The sequence below is a fragment of the Rhinolophus sinicus genome, linkage group LG02, assembly GCF_036562045.2.
Source record: "Rhinolophus sinicus isolate RSC01 linkage group LG02, ASM3656204v1, whole genome shotgun sequence".
NCBI lineage: Eukaryota > Metazoa > Chordata > Mammalia > Chiroptera > Rhinolophidae > Rhinolophus > Rhinolophus sinicus.
Genome location: NC_133752.1, coordinates 50,153,792 through 50,169,427, shown reverse-complemented (window position 1 = coordinate 50,169,427; position 15,636 = coordinate 50,153,792). Strand labels below are relative to the sequence as shown.

Here is a 15,636-nt window from a genome sequence, read left to right as displayed (position 1 = left end):
CTTGAAGAGACATTTCTCCAAAGAGGACATACAAATGGCAAATAGACATATGAAAAATGCTCAACATCACTAATCATCAGAGAAATGCAAATCAAAACCACAATGAGATATCACCTCACCCCAGTCAGAATGGCTATCATCAACAAGACAAATAGTAACAAATGTTGGAGAGGCTGTGGAGAAAAAGGAACCCTCATACACTGTTGGTGGGAATGCAGACTGGTGCAGCCGTTATGGAAGGCAGTGTGGAGGTTCCTCAAAGAATTACGAATAGAATTGCCATATGACCCAGCAATCCCTCTCCTGGGTATCTACCCAAAAATCTGAAAACATTTAGAGATAAAGACACGTGTGCTCCAATGTTCATTGCAGCTTTGTTTACGGTGGCCAAGACATGGAAACAACCAAAATGTCCTTCGATAGATGAATGGATAAAGAAGTTGTGGTACATATACACAATGGAATACTATTTGGCAGTGAGAAAAGATGATATAGGAACATTTGTGACAACATGGATGGATCTTGAGAGAGTAATGCTGAGCGAAATAAGTCAGACAGAAAAAGCAGAGAACCATGTGATTTCACTGATATGTGGTATATAAACCAAAAACAACAAAAGAACAAGACAAACAAATGAGAAACAGAAACTCATAGACACGGACAATAGTTTAGTGGTTGCCAGAGGGTAAGGGGGGGGGGGGGTGGGAGATGAGGGTAAGGGGATCGAATATATGGTGATGGAAGGAGAACTGACTCTGGGTGATGAACACACAATGGGATTTATAGATGATGTAATACAGAATTGTACACCTGAAATCTATGTAATTTTACTAACAATTGTCTCCCCAATAAATTTAATAAAATAAAAATAAAAAAAATAAAAAAAAGAATGTCAGATGACTTTGATGTCAGTGATACAGACCACACTTTAAAAAATCGCTATCCTACAGTATGGTGCTTACCAGAGGGAAAGGAGAGAGGTAGAAGAGGGTAAAGGGGGTCAAATATATGGTGATGGAAGGAGCTTTGACTTTGGGTCGTGAACATACAATGCAATATATAGATGATGTATTACAGAATTGTACACTTGAAACCTATATAATTTTGTTAACTGATGTCACCTCAATAAACTTAAGAAATTTTTAAAAACAAAAATAAATTAAAATAAATTTTTAAAATTCCTATATCATTAATCAATAGTGTAATAAGTTGGTATACTGGTTACATGAGAGGACATGGGAAAGGGTAGTGATTAGGCGGGGGCACGAAGGGACTTCAGAGATGTGGGTAATGGTCTATGTTTTGGCCCAGGCATGTTCACCTGGTGATAATTTATCAAAATACACACTTACGATTTATGTACTTTTCTGTAAATTTTTTCTTCAATAAAAAGTAAAAATCAAAACCAAAAACAAACAACAAAATAAAACCAGTACCTTATGTTAGTGGTTCTCATCCCTGATGGAATATTAAACTCACTTGGGGAATATTTAATAAACATCAATGCCCAGGACCCAATTCTAAGACATTCTCATTGAATTGAGCTAGGATAGGGCCCAGCCATCAGTATATTTTAGAAGCTCTTCAGATGAGTCTATGCTTTACCAGGGTTCTCAAACCTTACCATGCATCTCTTTCACCTGGAGAGATGGTTAAAACACCAATGATTGTGCCCCATTTCCAGAGTTTATGACTTAATGGGTCTAAGGTGGGGCCTGAGAATTTGCATTTCTAGTTTTAAAGTAATGCTGATGTTGCTGGTCCCCAAAACACTGACCACACTTTTGAGAACCACTGACCTATGCTGACTTCCTTATAAAGTTAAACCTGTGGCATCAAACCTCTCTTGTCTTCATTCACCTAATATTCTTTTATCATTAAAGAGTTAATGCGGAGGGGCGTTACCACTTTGTGAGGGGTGTAAATCTCTAACTATTACACTGTTTTGTACACCTGAAACAAATAAAAAAAATAGTTAATGTTCTTCAGATTAGTAAAAATCGATAAGCCAGAAATTGGACTGTGTCTAGTTATAGAATACAGGTAGTTCTAACATCAAAGCTTTTGGTCAAATTAGCAAACACATTCTTTCATTCCTTAAACAAACATTTCCTGAGCCCTTACCCTGGACCAAACACTGAGCTGTGTGCAGATCTTGCTTCAGAAAGTCCGCAAACTAAGAGAAGAATTCCCGCGTCTCACACTAAAGGAATGATGTATTCATGTTAATTTTTTATTGCAAGATGCCTTCCGGATAATTCTTGGAATGGTTATCGCTTTCTATAAGTGGGCAAAGTATGGGACACTAGAAGAATCTGGCGGTTCTTGGGAAAGGACTATGGAACTCTCAGAAGAAGGATACACACACCTCAGTGTAAATTTAAGGTGTGTGTATTTTTAAGTGTTCTCAGTGCATTTCTCCTGGAGGCTCTGGTTAGAACTTTATTTTTTGCCAGAGAGACAGATTCTATTGTGACAAATCTAATGGCAATGTTTAAAATTACTTTACAGTTACTGACTTAGATAACAGTACAATGCAAAATAATCCTCAATAGCATCACAAGCATAACCCTTGGATCATCACTCAAAACTGATTTACTCCTAAGGACTTTGTTCTGCACATTTTCACTCCCCCGTGCCCTTTTTTGTTTACATTACTTAAACTCTATTGGGAAGAAAGGCCTTAATATTGGATTGCAGAGCCTACGTAAAACATCTAGGCAATTGCATTTGTCAGCTCTCTAGGCAGGTAGAATAATGGAAGTCCATTTATAAGGCTTTCTAGAGCTCACTAGCAAGAATATAAAGTGACAACTTCAACAAAAAGAAAGAAAAAAAGAAGGAAAGTTCTTATGACGTTATATTCACCATGAATTTTCCTACATTTCTAAAGACTTTTCTACAAAACCGAAAGCTTTGGTTTAGTGCCTGTTAATACTATGGCAATAAAACATATCACTTATTGTACTTGATGGCTACGATCTTCCTCTTGGTTTAGAGAAACATCTGCTCTACCTTATAACTTGTATCTCATCTTTTTTAACAGAATTAATGCTATGTGATCTGTCCCCAGCTTTATGAAATAATTGGTATCTCCGGCAGAATTAAATCCAACAATATGTAAAAAGATTAAAATACCATGATCAAATGGAGTTTGTCCCAGAAATGAAAGGTTAAACATTAAAAAAAAAAAAAAAAAAATCAATTCAATTCAATATATTAACAGAAAAATGATACCGTATGATCATCTCATAAAATGCAGAAAAAGTGTTTGACAAAAATCAAAATCTATTCATGTTAAAAAACAGTCAGTGAACTAGGAATGGAATGGTACTTCTTCAACCAATATATTAAAAACCTAGTTAACACACTTAATGGTAAAAGATTGAATACTTTCTCCCTAAAATCAGAAATGAGGATTCCTACTCTCACCACTCTTATTTAACATTTTGCTAAAACTCCTAGCCAATGTAACAAGATAAGGAAGGAAGGAAGGAAGGCCAGGCATACAGACTGGAAAAAAGAAGTAAAATTGTCTTTATTAGTAGACATGATAAGCTCATGTACATAGAAAATCCTGAGGAATCTAGACAGACGCTATTAGAAATAAGTGAATTTAAGAAGGTAGCAGGAAACAAGGACAATACTCAAAAATCAATTTATTTCTATATTCTGGAAATAAGCAACTCATATTTAAAGTAAAAAAACAATGTCATTTAGAATCGAAAAATATTAAGCACTTAAGGACAAAATATTTTAATGGGTGTGAGACCTACCACTGAAAACAACAAAACATTACTGAGAAAAAAAATAAGGACCTTAATAAATGCAGACATATAACTTATATTCATGGTTAGAAAACTCACTATTGATAAGCTGTCAGTTTTCACCAAATTAGTCTATAGATTCTTCATAATATCAAACGAAATCCCAGTAAACTTAACTGGAGAAATTGACAGGATGATTCTAAAATGTATATGGTAATATAAAGAACCTAGAACAGCCAAACAATTTTGAAAAAGAAGAACAAAGGACCCACACTGCCTGATTTCAAGACAATACGATACTACAATAATCAAAACAGAGTGTTATTGGCATAAAAATAGAGATATACTCATAGATCAAAGGAACAGAATAGAGAGTACAGAAAAACACCCATCCATAAGAGTATGTGGTCAATCTATATTCAGTAACAAATGGTGATAGAATTACTGGATGGCCACATGGGAAAAAGTGAACCTTGATCCTTACCTCACTATTCACAAAAATAAATTTGAAATGGATCATAAAACTAAAAATAAAAACCAAACTATAAATCTTCTAGAAGAAAATATTCAAAGTATATATATCTGACACACAGGATTTATGTCCAGAATACATAAGTACTCATAAACACAATAAAAAGAAGACAAATAAACCAGTTAAAATAAACAAAAATTTTTAACAGAAATTTACACAAGGAGATACATGGAAATCCAAAATGCATATGTTAAGATGCTCTACATCTTTAGTCATAGAAAAAACGCAATTAAAACCACAATGAGATACCACTACCTCTCCACTCATATGGCTAAAATTGAAAAGACGGATAATATCAAGAGTTAGTAAGGGTGTGGAGCATTTGGAACTCTCAGACATTGCTGGTGGAAATGTAAAACAATATAGCCACTTTGGTAAACTGTTTGACAGCTTCTTAGAAAGTTCAACATACACTTACCATGTGACTCAGGAATTCCTCTCCCAAGTATCTTACATACTTGTTTCTTTAAAAACTTGTTACATGGATGTTATAGCAGTTTTATTCATAACAGCCAAAAACTGAAAGAAAAAAAACACAAATGCAATTTAAAAAAAAACAAAACACTCCATTCAACAGTATAGATAAATCTCTAAAACATGCTAAGTGGAAAAATAAAAAAATGCGAAAGAGTGCTTACTGCATCATTCCATTTTCGTGAAACTCTAGGAAATACTAATTTGGGGCTGGGAGATGGGGACTGATTGGGAAGGAGTACATGGAGCAGATGGAAATGTTCTATATTCTGATTGTGTATACATTTAATAAAACACATGGAAGCATTTTATTGCAAGTAAATTATACTTTAATAAAGTTAATTTTTTACATCGCTGAATACATTTTGACACTGGTGATGTAATAAAAAGAAGTAATGAATGTGAAGTAAGAGCTACCATTTATTGTGTCTGCTGTGTGCCACAACCAGCGCTCAGCATTTTAAAAGGATTATCTCATTAAATTTTCCCATAAATCCAATGGCTTAAGTTTTATTGCTGTTCCCACTGTACCGATGAGAAAAATGAGACTTTTTAAATTAACAAGCAAGAATTAATAAGCGAATGGTTGGCTTGGAAAGTCAGATCCACCTAGCTCCAAAGTAGCCCATTCTCTCAGGACTGTGTCATGCTTTACCCCGAAAAACAACATCGTGCCCTCTGGGGAGCCCCAAGAGTCATTACAATGAAATGCTCTTAACAAGATGCCATCAAAGAAGAAAGTAAGCAGATTTATCACATGGGCAAAACAGAAACATAATAATAAACTATCAAGAAGCTTTTGAAGGACCACCAATGTCAACAAACCAAATCTGAACTGATGGAGCAGCAAATGCAATTAGTGCAACAGGAAAATCCCAGTTTAAAATATGGATTAATCTCAAAGGTACAAAGGTCCTTATTATTATTCTTATTTGAGAAGGGAAATTAAATTATAAAGAAGGAGCAGACATTTGCAAGGTATAAAAATATATATACTATCTTCTCACACTTTTTCTTGCCTTTTATCAGATGCTTGTGTTCCTACCTCACACTGTTTTACAAATGAAGTCTTTCAATTTTTTAGGATCAGACACTGTCATATTAAATAAATGGGTCCAGCTCCAGAACGTAAATAAGAAATGGAAAACAACCTAATTAATTCTAGAAAAGCAAATATAGCCCTAATACTAAAACCTCACAAAGACAATACAAAAATCTTTTTTAAAGGAAAAGAGGAAAGGAGGGAAACAGGAAAGGGAAGAAGAGAGGAAACCTTAGAAAATTTTCACTGAAGAATATGACAGAAATTGCAAATAAAATATTAGCAAATAGAATTCAACAAAATATCACCTAAGGTAATCAAAGAGAATTAAACAGGGGAAGTTAAGAATGTCCCAGTCATGAGAAATTTATTAATATAAAAAGCTAAACAAGGAAATCCATAATTATCCATTTAATCATTTGTCCCAATGTGTCATCTATCTTTTTATCCTGATATATGAATACTTTGAAGTTATTTAAATCCTTTCGTTGAGTAAGACCGAATATCAACTTATACAAAGGATCAAACATACATTCATAAATCATTAAATCAATAAAACTCCCCAGAGGCCAAAAAAAGGCATTTGATGAAATTAACCCCCATTCTTGATTTTGTTAATAGCTTAAAAGTAGGACAAAAAAAGAAGAAAAACTTTGGAGGAAAACAGACACAGGGTGAAATAACACCACCATTAACCTCATGTATATATAGCACAGTGTCTGTCACATATAAGCACCCAATAAATAGAAGCTATTTTTTTTTAGAGGGCCTCACATATTTATTACTGAACGAAGCTACTAGTGCAGAAACATATTAACAAAGAGACAGCTCATTTTTCCAATAATTTCCTAGTAAAATACATCCAACTGTCCAGATAGTAGTGATCTATTCAGTGCTATGGTAAGATCCAAGCAAACTAGACACAGCATAAACATGCATGCCATCTCATGTTTGTTTCCTTAGAGACCCAGCCTGGTTCTCCTCCAACTCCTCTTGGAGCTGTATCTGATTTTATTACCAGTTTTCATCTAAATCCACTGGGGAATGAGCAGATTCTGCTTTCATTTCTTAGCCAGGAACTACTTGATTGTCTTGTGAGAAGCCATCAGAAGAGTCAATTGCATGCAGGACGGTGGCAGGGAAAGAGATCTAGAAACAATTTTTTATGTCAAACCAACAACCAGCCTCAGGCTTAATAAAGAAATTCTACAGGCATAATATTGAAACAAAGCACAAAACAGGGAAGCTTTCTATTGCCTATATTTCATAGTATTTATATGAAAAAATAAGTTATTCATACAACAAAGGAAAATACAAAATTGTCATTATTTGCAGATGAGTGACTACCTTGGTTTCCAAATAGAAAATTCCAAAAACTAGTAGAACTAAGAAGAATTTAGAAAAATGGCCAAATTGACATAAATATTTCTTTAAAACAACAGCTTCCTATTTTGTAGTCAGTTAAATAGTATAATTTTAAAATATATTTTATTGACCATAGTCATAACAAAAATTAAGAAGGGAAAATTTCCATGAAAAACATACATAAGATGAAAAAACACAAGTCTTTATAGAATAAGATTTTTAAAATGAGAATGGGAAGATTTTATAAAAATATCAAAACTTCCAAAACTTATATTTGTATTTAAAATTCCAACACGATTGTGGAGGAGACTTCAAATATTCAAACATTCATCTGCAAAGGTAAGCAGGAGAGAATATCAAGTCAAAATGTATAAACGAGATGTTACTGGTAATTACTGAGCTTGGTACATGTGAGTTGTCATATATATGTACTGAATCAACTATAAAATCATGTAATACATAAGTAAATAAAAAAAGGCACACATAACTAGATTCAAATAAATAATTGCAATTAGACCCTGCCCTACATTTGGTATCAACTTTCGGTACCTAAAATTGAAAGTATGATATCAGAGTCTTAACAAATCAGCAGAGACAGGAAGAATGATTTAATAAATGATGTTGAAAAAAATGAAAGGTAACAAGAGACAAAAATAATAAAATAAAGATAAAGAGGACTATACAACAAAAAGATATAATAGCCATCAATATTGATACCCCCAATCAGGGAGCACCAAAATACACCAAGCAATAACTAACAGAACTAAAGGGAGAAACTGACCAAAACACAATTATACTAGGGGACTTAAATACATCATTGACAGCTATGGATAGATCATCCAAACAGAAAATAAATAATGAAATAGCAGCCCTAAATGACACATTAGATGAAATGGACATAACTGACATTTATAGAGCACTTCATCCTAAAACATCAGACTATACATTTTTTTCTAGTGTACATGGAACATTCTCAAGGATAGACCATACATTGGGACATAAAACTAGCCTCAGCAAATTTAAGAAGATTGAAATCATACCAAGCATATTCTCTGATCACAAGGCTTTGAAATTGGATATCAACTGCAAAAAGAAAGCAGGAAAAACCACAAATACATGGAGATTAAACAACATACCTTTAAAGAATGACGGGGTCAAAGAAGAAATAAGAGGAAAGATCAAAAGAGACATAGAAACAAATGACAATGAAAATACATCCTACCAAAATTTTTGGGATGCAGCGAAAGCAGTTTTAAGAGGGAAATTTATATCATTACAGGCCTATCTCAAGAAACAAGAAAAATCCCAAATAAATAACCTCACATTACACCTTAAAGAACTAGAAAAAGAACAAATGAAACCCAAGGGCAGCAGAAGAAAGAAAATAGTAAAAATCAGAGCAGAACTAAATGAAATAGAGAAAAGACAATAGAAAAAATTAATGTGACAAAGAGCTGGTTCTTTGAAAAGATTAACAAAATTGACAAACCCTTGGCTAACTCACTAAGATAAAAAGAGAGAAGACACTAATAAACAAAATCAGAAATGAAAGAGGGGAAGTTATCACGGTCACCACAAAAATACAAAGGATCATCCAAGAATACTATGAAGGACTATATGCCACCAAATTCAATAACCTAGAAAAAATGGACAAGTTCTTAGAAACATATAGACTTCCTAGGCTGAACCATGAAGAAATGGAAAATCTAAACAGACCGATCACCAGTAACGAAATTGAATCAGTCATCCAAAACCTTCCCCAAAGCAAAAGTCCAGGATCAGATGGCTTCACTAGTCAAATCTACCAAACCTTCAAAGAGGATCTAATACCAATCCTACTCAAACTCTTCCAAAAAACTGAAGAAGAGACAATACTCCCTAACTCATTTTATGAGGCCAACATCAACCTGATACCAGAACCTGGTAAGGATAACACAAAAAAAGAAAACTACAGACCAGTATCTCTGATGAATACAGATGCAAAAGTCCAAAACAAAATTCTAGCAAACTGAATGCAACAATGCATTAAAAAATTATTCATCACGACCAAGTGGGGTTCATCCCAGGGGCACAAGGATCGTTCAACCTATGCAAATCCATCAATGTGATACATCACATAAACAAAATAAAGGACAAAAATCATAGACTATACCAATTGATGCAAAAAAAAAAGCGTTTGACAAGATACAACATCCATTTATGATTAAAACACTTAATAAAACAGGTATAGAAGGAAAATACCTTAACATAATAAAGGCCATATATGACAAGCCCTCAGCTAATCTCATAATTAATGGTGAAAAACTGAAGCCCTTTGCTCTACGTTCAGGAACATGACAGGGCTGTCCCCTATCACCTCTGCTTTTCACCATAGTGTTGGAAGTCCTTGCCAGAGCAATCAGGCAAGAGAAAGAAATAAAAGGCATCCAAATTGGGAATTTAGAATAAGTTAAACTGTCACTCTTTGCAGATGACATGATGCTATATATAGAAAACCCTAAAGACTCCACCAAAAAGCTATTAGAAACAATCAATGAATACTGTAAAGTTGCCGGCTACAAAATCAACGTACAAAAGTTCATTGCATTCCTATATACTAATAATTAAATCTCAGAAAAAGAAATACAAAAAACAATTCCATTTGCAATTGCAGCAAAAAGAATAAAATACCTAGGAATAAACTTAACCAAGGATGTGAAGGACCCATATGCTGAAAACTATAAGACATTTTTTAAAGAAATTGAAGAAGACACAAAGAAATGGAAAGACATTCCATGCTCTTGGATTGGAACAATCAACATAGTTAAAATGGCCATATTACCCAAAGCAATATAAACATTTAATGCAATCCCCATCAAAATCCCAATGGCATTTTTTAAAGAAATAGAACAAAAAAAAATAATCAGATTTGTATGGAACCACAAAAGAACCCAAATAGCCAAAGCAATCCTAAAAAAAAAGAACAATGCTGGAGGTATCACACTCCCTGACTTTAGCTTGTACTACAGGGAAAAAAATAATCAAAACAGCATGGTATTGGCAGAAAAACAGACACATAGACCAATGGAATAGAACTGAGAACCCAGAAATAAAGCCACATAAATATGGACAGATAATTTTTGACAAAGAAGCAAAAAACATACAATGGAGAAAAGACAGCCTCTTCAATAAATGGTGCTGGCAGAATTGGAAAGCCATCTGCAAAAGAATGAAACTGGACTGCTATCTGTCACCATGTACCAAAATTAATTCAAAATGGATCAAAGACTTAAGCATAAGACCTGAAACAATAAACTGCATAGAAGAAAACATAGGTACTAAACTTATGGACCTTGGGTTCAAAGAGCATTTTATGAATTTGACTCCAAAGGCAAGGGAAGTAAAAGCTAAAATAAATGAATGGGACTATATCAAACTTAAAAGCTTCTGCACAGCAAAAGAAACCATCTACAAAATAAAGAGGCAACCAACTGTATGGGAGAAGATTTTTGCAAACGGTACCTCCAATAAGGGGCTAATATCCAAAATATATAAGGAATTCATACAACTCAACAACAAAAAACAAACAACCCAAATGAAAAATGGGCAGAGGACCTGAAAAGACATTTCTCCAAAGAGGACATACAAATGGCAAATAGACATATGAAAAAATGCTTGACATCACTAATCATCAGAGAAATACAAATAAAAACCACAATGAGATATCACCTCACCCCAGTCAGAATGGCTATCATCAACAAAACAAATAGTAACAAGTGTTGGAGAGGCTGTGGAGAAAAAGGAACCCTCATACACTGTTGGTGGCAATGCAGATTGGTGCAGCCGCTATGGAAGGCAGTGTGGAGGTTCCTCAAACAATTTAGAATAGAATTACCATATGACCCAGCAATCCCTCTCCTGGGTATCTACTCAAAAAATTTGAAAACATTTATAGGTAAAGACAAGTGTGCTCCAATGTTTATTGCAGCTTTATGTATGGTGGCCAAAACATGGAAACAACCAAAATGTCCTTCGATAGATGAATGGATAAATAAGTTGTGGGATATATACACAATGAAATACTATTCGGCGATAAGAAAAGATGAAATAGGACCGTTTGTGACCACATGGATGGATCTTGAGATTATAACACGAAGCGAAATAAATCAGAAAGAAAAAGTAGGAACCATATGATTTCACTGATATGTGGTATATAAACCGAAAACAACAAAAGATCAAGACAAACAACTGAAAGAACAAAAACTCATAGACATAGACAATAGTTTAGGGGTTACCAGAGGGTAAGGGGGGAGCAGGGCTCTAGAAGACGGTAAACGGGGTCTAATATATGGTGATGGAAAGAGAACTGACTCTGGGTGGTGAACTCACAATGTGATATACAGATGATGTAATACAGAATTGTACACCTGAAATCTATGTAACTTTACTAACAATTGTCACTCCAATAAACTTTGATTTAAAGAGAAAAAAAAAGAAACAAAAATTTGAAAAACAAACCAATAATTTCCTTTCTTGCCATAACTAAAAATAATCTCCAAATGGGTCAAAAAGTTAAGCAGTGAAACTCACAGCATAGAAAAACTATAAAACCTCTGGAGGGGGAAGGAGTTCCTAAACTCAAAAGCAAAGGAAGAAAAGGAAGATTAATGAGTCATACTACCAAAAACATGAAAACTTCTCCAGGTTAAAAAAAAAATCAAAATTAAAAGGCATAAATTGAGAAAAAAAATTAGCTTATGTAGTAGATAAATGATTGTTTTCATTACAACTCATGGGATTAATATATATATATATATAAGGGGAACCTCACAATAGCCTATAATATAAACAGACAATCCACCAAAGAAAATATAACTGATAAATAAACATGGGAAAACATCCCAATAGAAATTCTTAAAATGCAAAATAAAACCAAGAAAAGTGCTATTTTTCTCATGAAACTAGCAAGTGCTTTGTTGAATAATATTTTGAACTGGCACCAGTGTTGGGAACCTGATACTTTCATACCAGGTTTCAACCTTTCAACCTAGTTGAAACAGTAAAAGATATAACCATTATGAAAGCAATTTGAAAATATTTTTCAAAGGCCTTAAGTTCACTTTTTGCTTTTGACCAAATAATTCCATTTTGAAAATTTTATGTTAAAGAAATAAATATAGGAAAAGCTTTATGCACAAACATATTCATTGGAACAATATATGTAATAGCAAAAATTGGAAGAAAAATCTTAAATAACTAATAATAATGAAAAAACTAAGTAAACCATGATTATACCCACTGAATGGAATAATAAGCATTTCAAATGATGGATATAACTGGTGAACATGTTATCTCTGAGAAGTAAAGATACAAAGAATTTTCATTTTGCATTTAATAAATTTCTAACAATTTGAATTTGTTATACTTTTCCAGTTATAATGAGAAAAAAAGAAATGAAGATACTTCCATTTAGAAAAAAATAGTTGAAATGATGCTTACAAAGATTACAGTAACATGGAAATGTGCTCATTACCCTTGGGGAGGAAAAGAATCTGGAATGAAGTACTTGTAAATGCTAATAGTGCATGTGTTTATTGATGAGAATTGGATGCTTCTTTTGCCTGATTTTCAAATTATCTTCATTGAATTCAACAAACATTTGCTGAGACCCTAAGTTAAAGGCCCTAAACTAAGATAAAGATGTATAAGGCACTGCCATGTTGTTCATTAATGCACATGAATTATTTTATAATATTTAGAACAGTCATTTCTCTCTGCAAAAGAATTCTCAGAGAAAATAGTGTGATGTATCACAAAACAATCAGCAAAGAGTTTATTATTATACACGTTTTTGTGGTGTAAAACTGTAATATCCACTTTCAAACACTTATTTGAGAATACTATTAAGATTTAATAATCTGGGTTTACAATACTAACTTCGAAACAGGACAGAGAAACTTCTATTTCCTCAGGTCCCTAAGAAGATTGTTTAAACACCTGCTTCAAGCACAGAAATTGAGAGTGAAAATTTTGCAAATCGGAGTAACTACATTTAGCAAATATTTCCTGCTAACCTCAAAAGTGAAATAAGTCAGACAGAAAAAGCAGAGAACCATGTGATTTCACTGATATGTGGTATATAAACCAACAACAACAACAAAAAAATGGTGGCCAGGGAACAAGCCAAGTGGTAGCAGAGAAGGATGGTGAAGTCTCTGGAAATAACACATGGGATGCACTGGATGAAATATGAGGGGGCAATGATGACAGAGTTGATATCCCCTGTTGAGCTCTCCCAGAACTATTTCCTCAATGACACATGCTAACGGCTGAAGGACACTTCCCTGCAAGTACATGGCATTTCCCAAGACTCATTGAAGACATGAAGTATAAAGAAATCACTTGGAAGCAGCTATTGAAATTGAACAAAGGGCAGCTTTGCTAACGAAACCTATGTCAGATGTCACAGATGAATAAACACAAATCATAGAATCTATTTTCAGGGAGGAAGCAGATCTGGAGCCAAGTTTAACATCTTAACAACCAATAAATAAATAGCTACCCCCTTCTTCAAAAAAGAAAAAATCTTCTAATAAGGCAAATACAGTACAAAAGTGCTTAACTGATAAATAAGGAAAGCAAATATAAGTACTACAGAAGGTAGATTTGTGTTTTACAGACAACAGGAATAGAATCCAAAACTTTAAACAGGACTATTAAAAATACTTAAATAATTTTGTGTCAGTTTCATGATTCCCTTGCTTTATTATCACACTGCAAGTGTATTAGGGGACTTTTTATTATATTAATATATGTTTTTAACACCAATACATTTCTAGATATTTAATCGCAGTTAAATACATATTTCTCAAATATGTAATTTAATTAAGGAAGCTAAAGATGAGGGGGGAACAGATCATTTCTCGAGCAGCCTGGAAAGTGAGGTAGGCCGAAAGCACCCCAAGGTGTTCCTTCGCCTCCTTCGGCTACAACAATGGACGGTGTCATTCCCAGGAAAGGCACAGATCTTCTCTTTGGTTCCTCTGGCAGATTTCCGAAAGCAACAGCCTTGCATTTTCTCTGGCTAACATTATAAATAAAACATTAATCATTATTAACCTTGCCTGAAAAAAAAGAATGCTCTGCTAGAAACCAACCCACATTTTTCCAGGCCATATTCAGAAGTGTTTACTCTTGAGGAAAATGCTTTGTTCCTCTTACTGAGATTTTTCTGACTCGGGTAAAACCGCCAAGGTTGGAAAATGCCTTGCATATCATGAACATCACAAAGACTTGAGTAAAATGTAACTTTCTACAGCTGCCAACCAAAACAGTGCCTCGTATTATTGCCTGTGTGTGTGTCTTAGCTTCTTTCTGAGTAACATCAAGATGCAAATATTTAACAACTTCTTCAACTAAAGACTATTTCAACACCAAGTCCCAACATTCTGCCAATTCCTCTCCATACCTAGGCATTCGCTATCAGGCAAAGGATATCCCTTAGCAGACACTCCCAGCTTTCCATTCATCCTGGAAGTGAAACTATCCTCCAGTAATCATGGAGAAACACCAGTGACCACTGGGGACTTATGCCCAATTTACCGAACACTTTGCACCTAGCACTGACTAATTTTATCTATTATTGATAAAGAAATTGCTCGTTATTACAGCCCCTCCAGGTGACATTATTCTTTGCACAGCAAAAGTCATTAGGCATTGTCAGAAAGGGTTGACATGTCTGAAATTATACTGCACACTTGCCCACTAATAGTAGTGGTCATGCAATTAGGAATGTAAAAAGATGAGTATGCACAAAAAAGTTATATAGAGTGAGTTCATTTTTTAATCAGTCCTCCAAAGAGATAAGATGACTTAAACTCATATAATATCATTCATGAGTTTTCTTCAGGGCAGCAGAATTCAAATCCCATGCCCAAGAGCAGGAAAAGTTTCACTAACTTCACTTTCATTTACCATTATCTTCTGAATAGATGATTCAAAAAAGACAAAGTCTAAAATGAGAGATTCAGCAGAAAAACATAACTACAAACAAAAGGTTTCTAGTTCAGTAAATAAGAATAATTATCATAATTTACATTAGTATAGCGGTTTACAGTTTACTACGAACTTTTAAATGTATTATTCTCTATGCAATTCTCACAACAGTCTACTTAAAATAACATTGGAGAATACTACAACAATCGTGGACTATTATGCAGCCAGGCTGAAGTACGATGTGGTAGAACCAATGGCATGGAAATAGGTTCATAATATATTGAGTACAAAATGCTGGTTTCAAAATGGAATGGACAGCTTGGTCCCATTTTTGTAAAAAGATATATACATGCATTCATACATATATACACATATGTACAAACACATAGAGAGAGAGAAAAGAGGCTGGAAAGATATCAACTAACTATGGTCTCTGTTTTGTGATTACTCTCCTTTCTCTCATTTATTTTATTTTCTGACAT

At 34.0% G+C, this 15,636-nt stretch overlaps 1 long non-coding RNA gene and 1 pseudogene across 1 annotated transcript in view; both read right to left on the bottom strand.

Moving 5' to 3' along the window:
• The window catches only part of LOC141569849 (uncharacterized), a 114,559-nt gene that overhangs the window by 48,175 nt on the left and 50,748 nt on the right, over window positions 1–15,636 (bottom strand). The window contains exon 2 of the long non-coding RNA XR_012493630.1: window positions 4,718–4,818. This is a non-coding gene — a long non-coding RNA (uncharacterized LOC141569849). The remainder of the gene's footprint in view (window positions 1–4,717; window positions 4,819–15,636) is intronic.
• LOC109447188 (large ribosomal subunit protein eL39) lies at window positions 6,775–6,921 on the bottom strand (annotated as a pseudogene).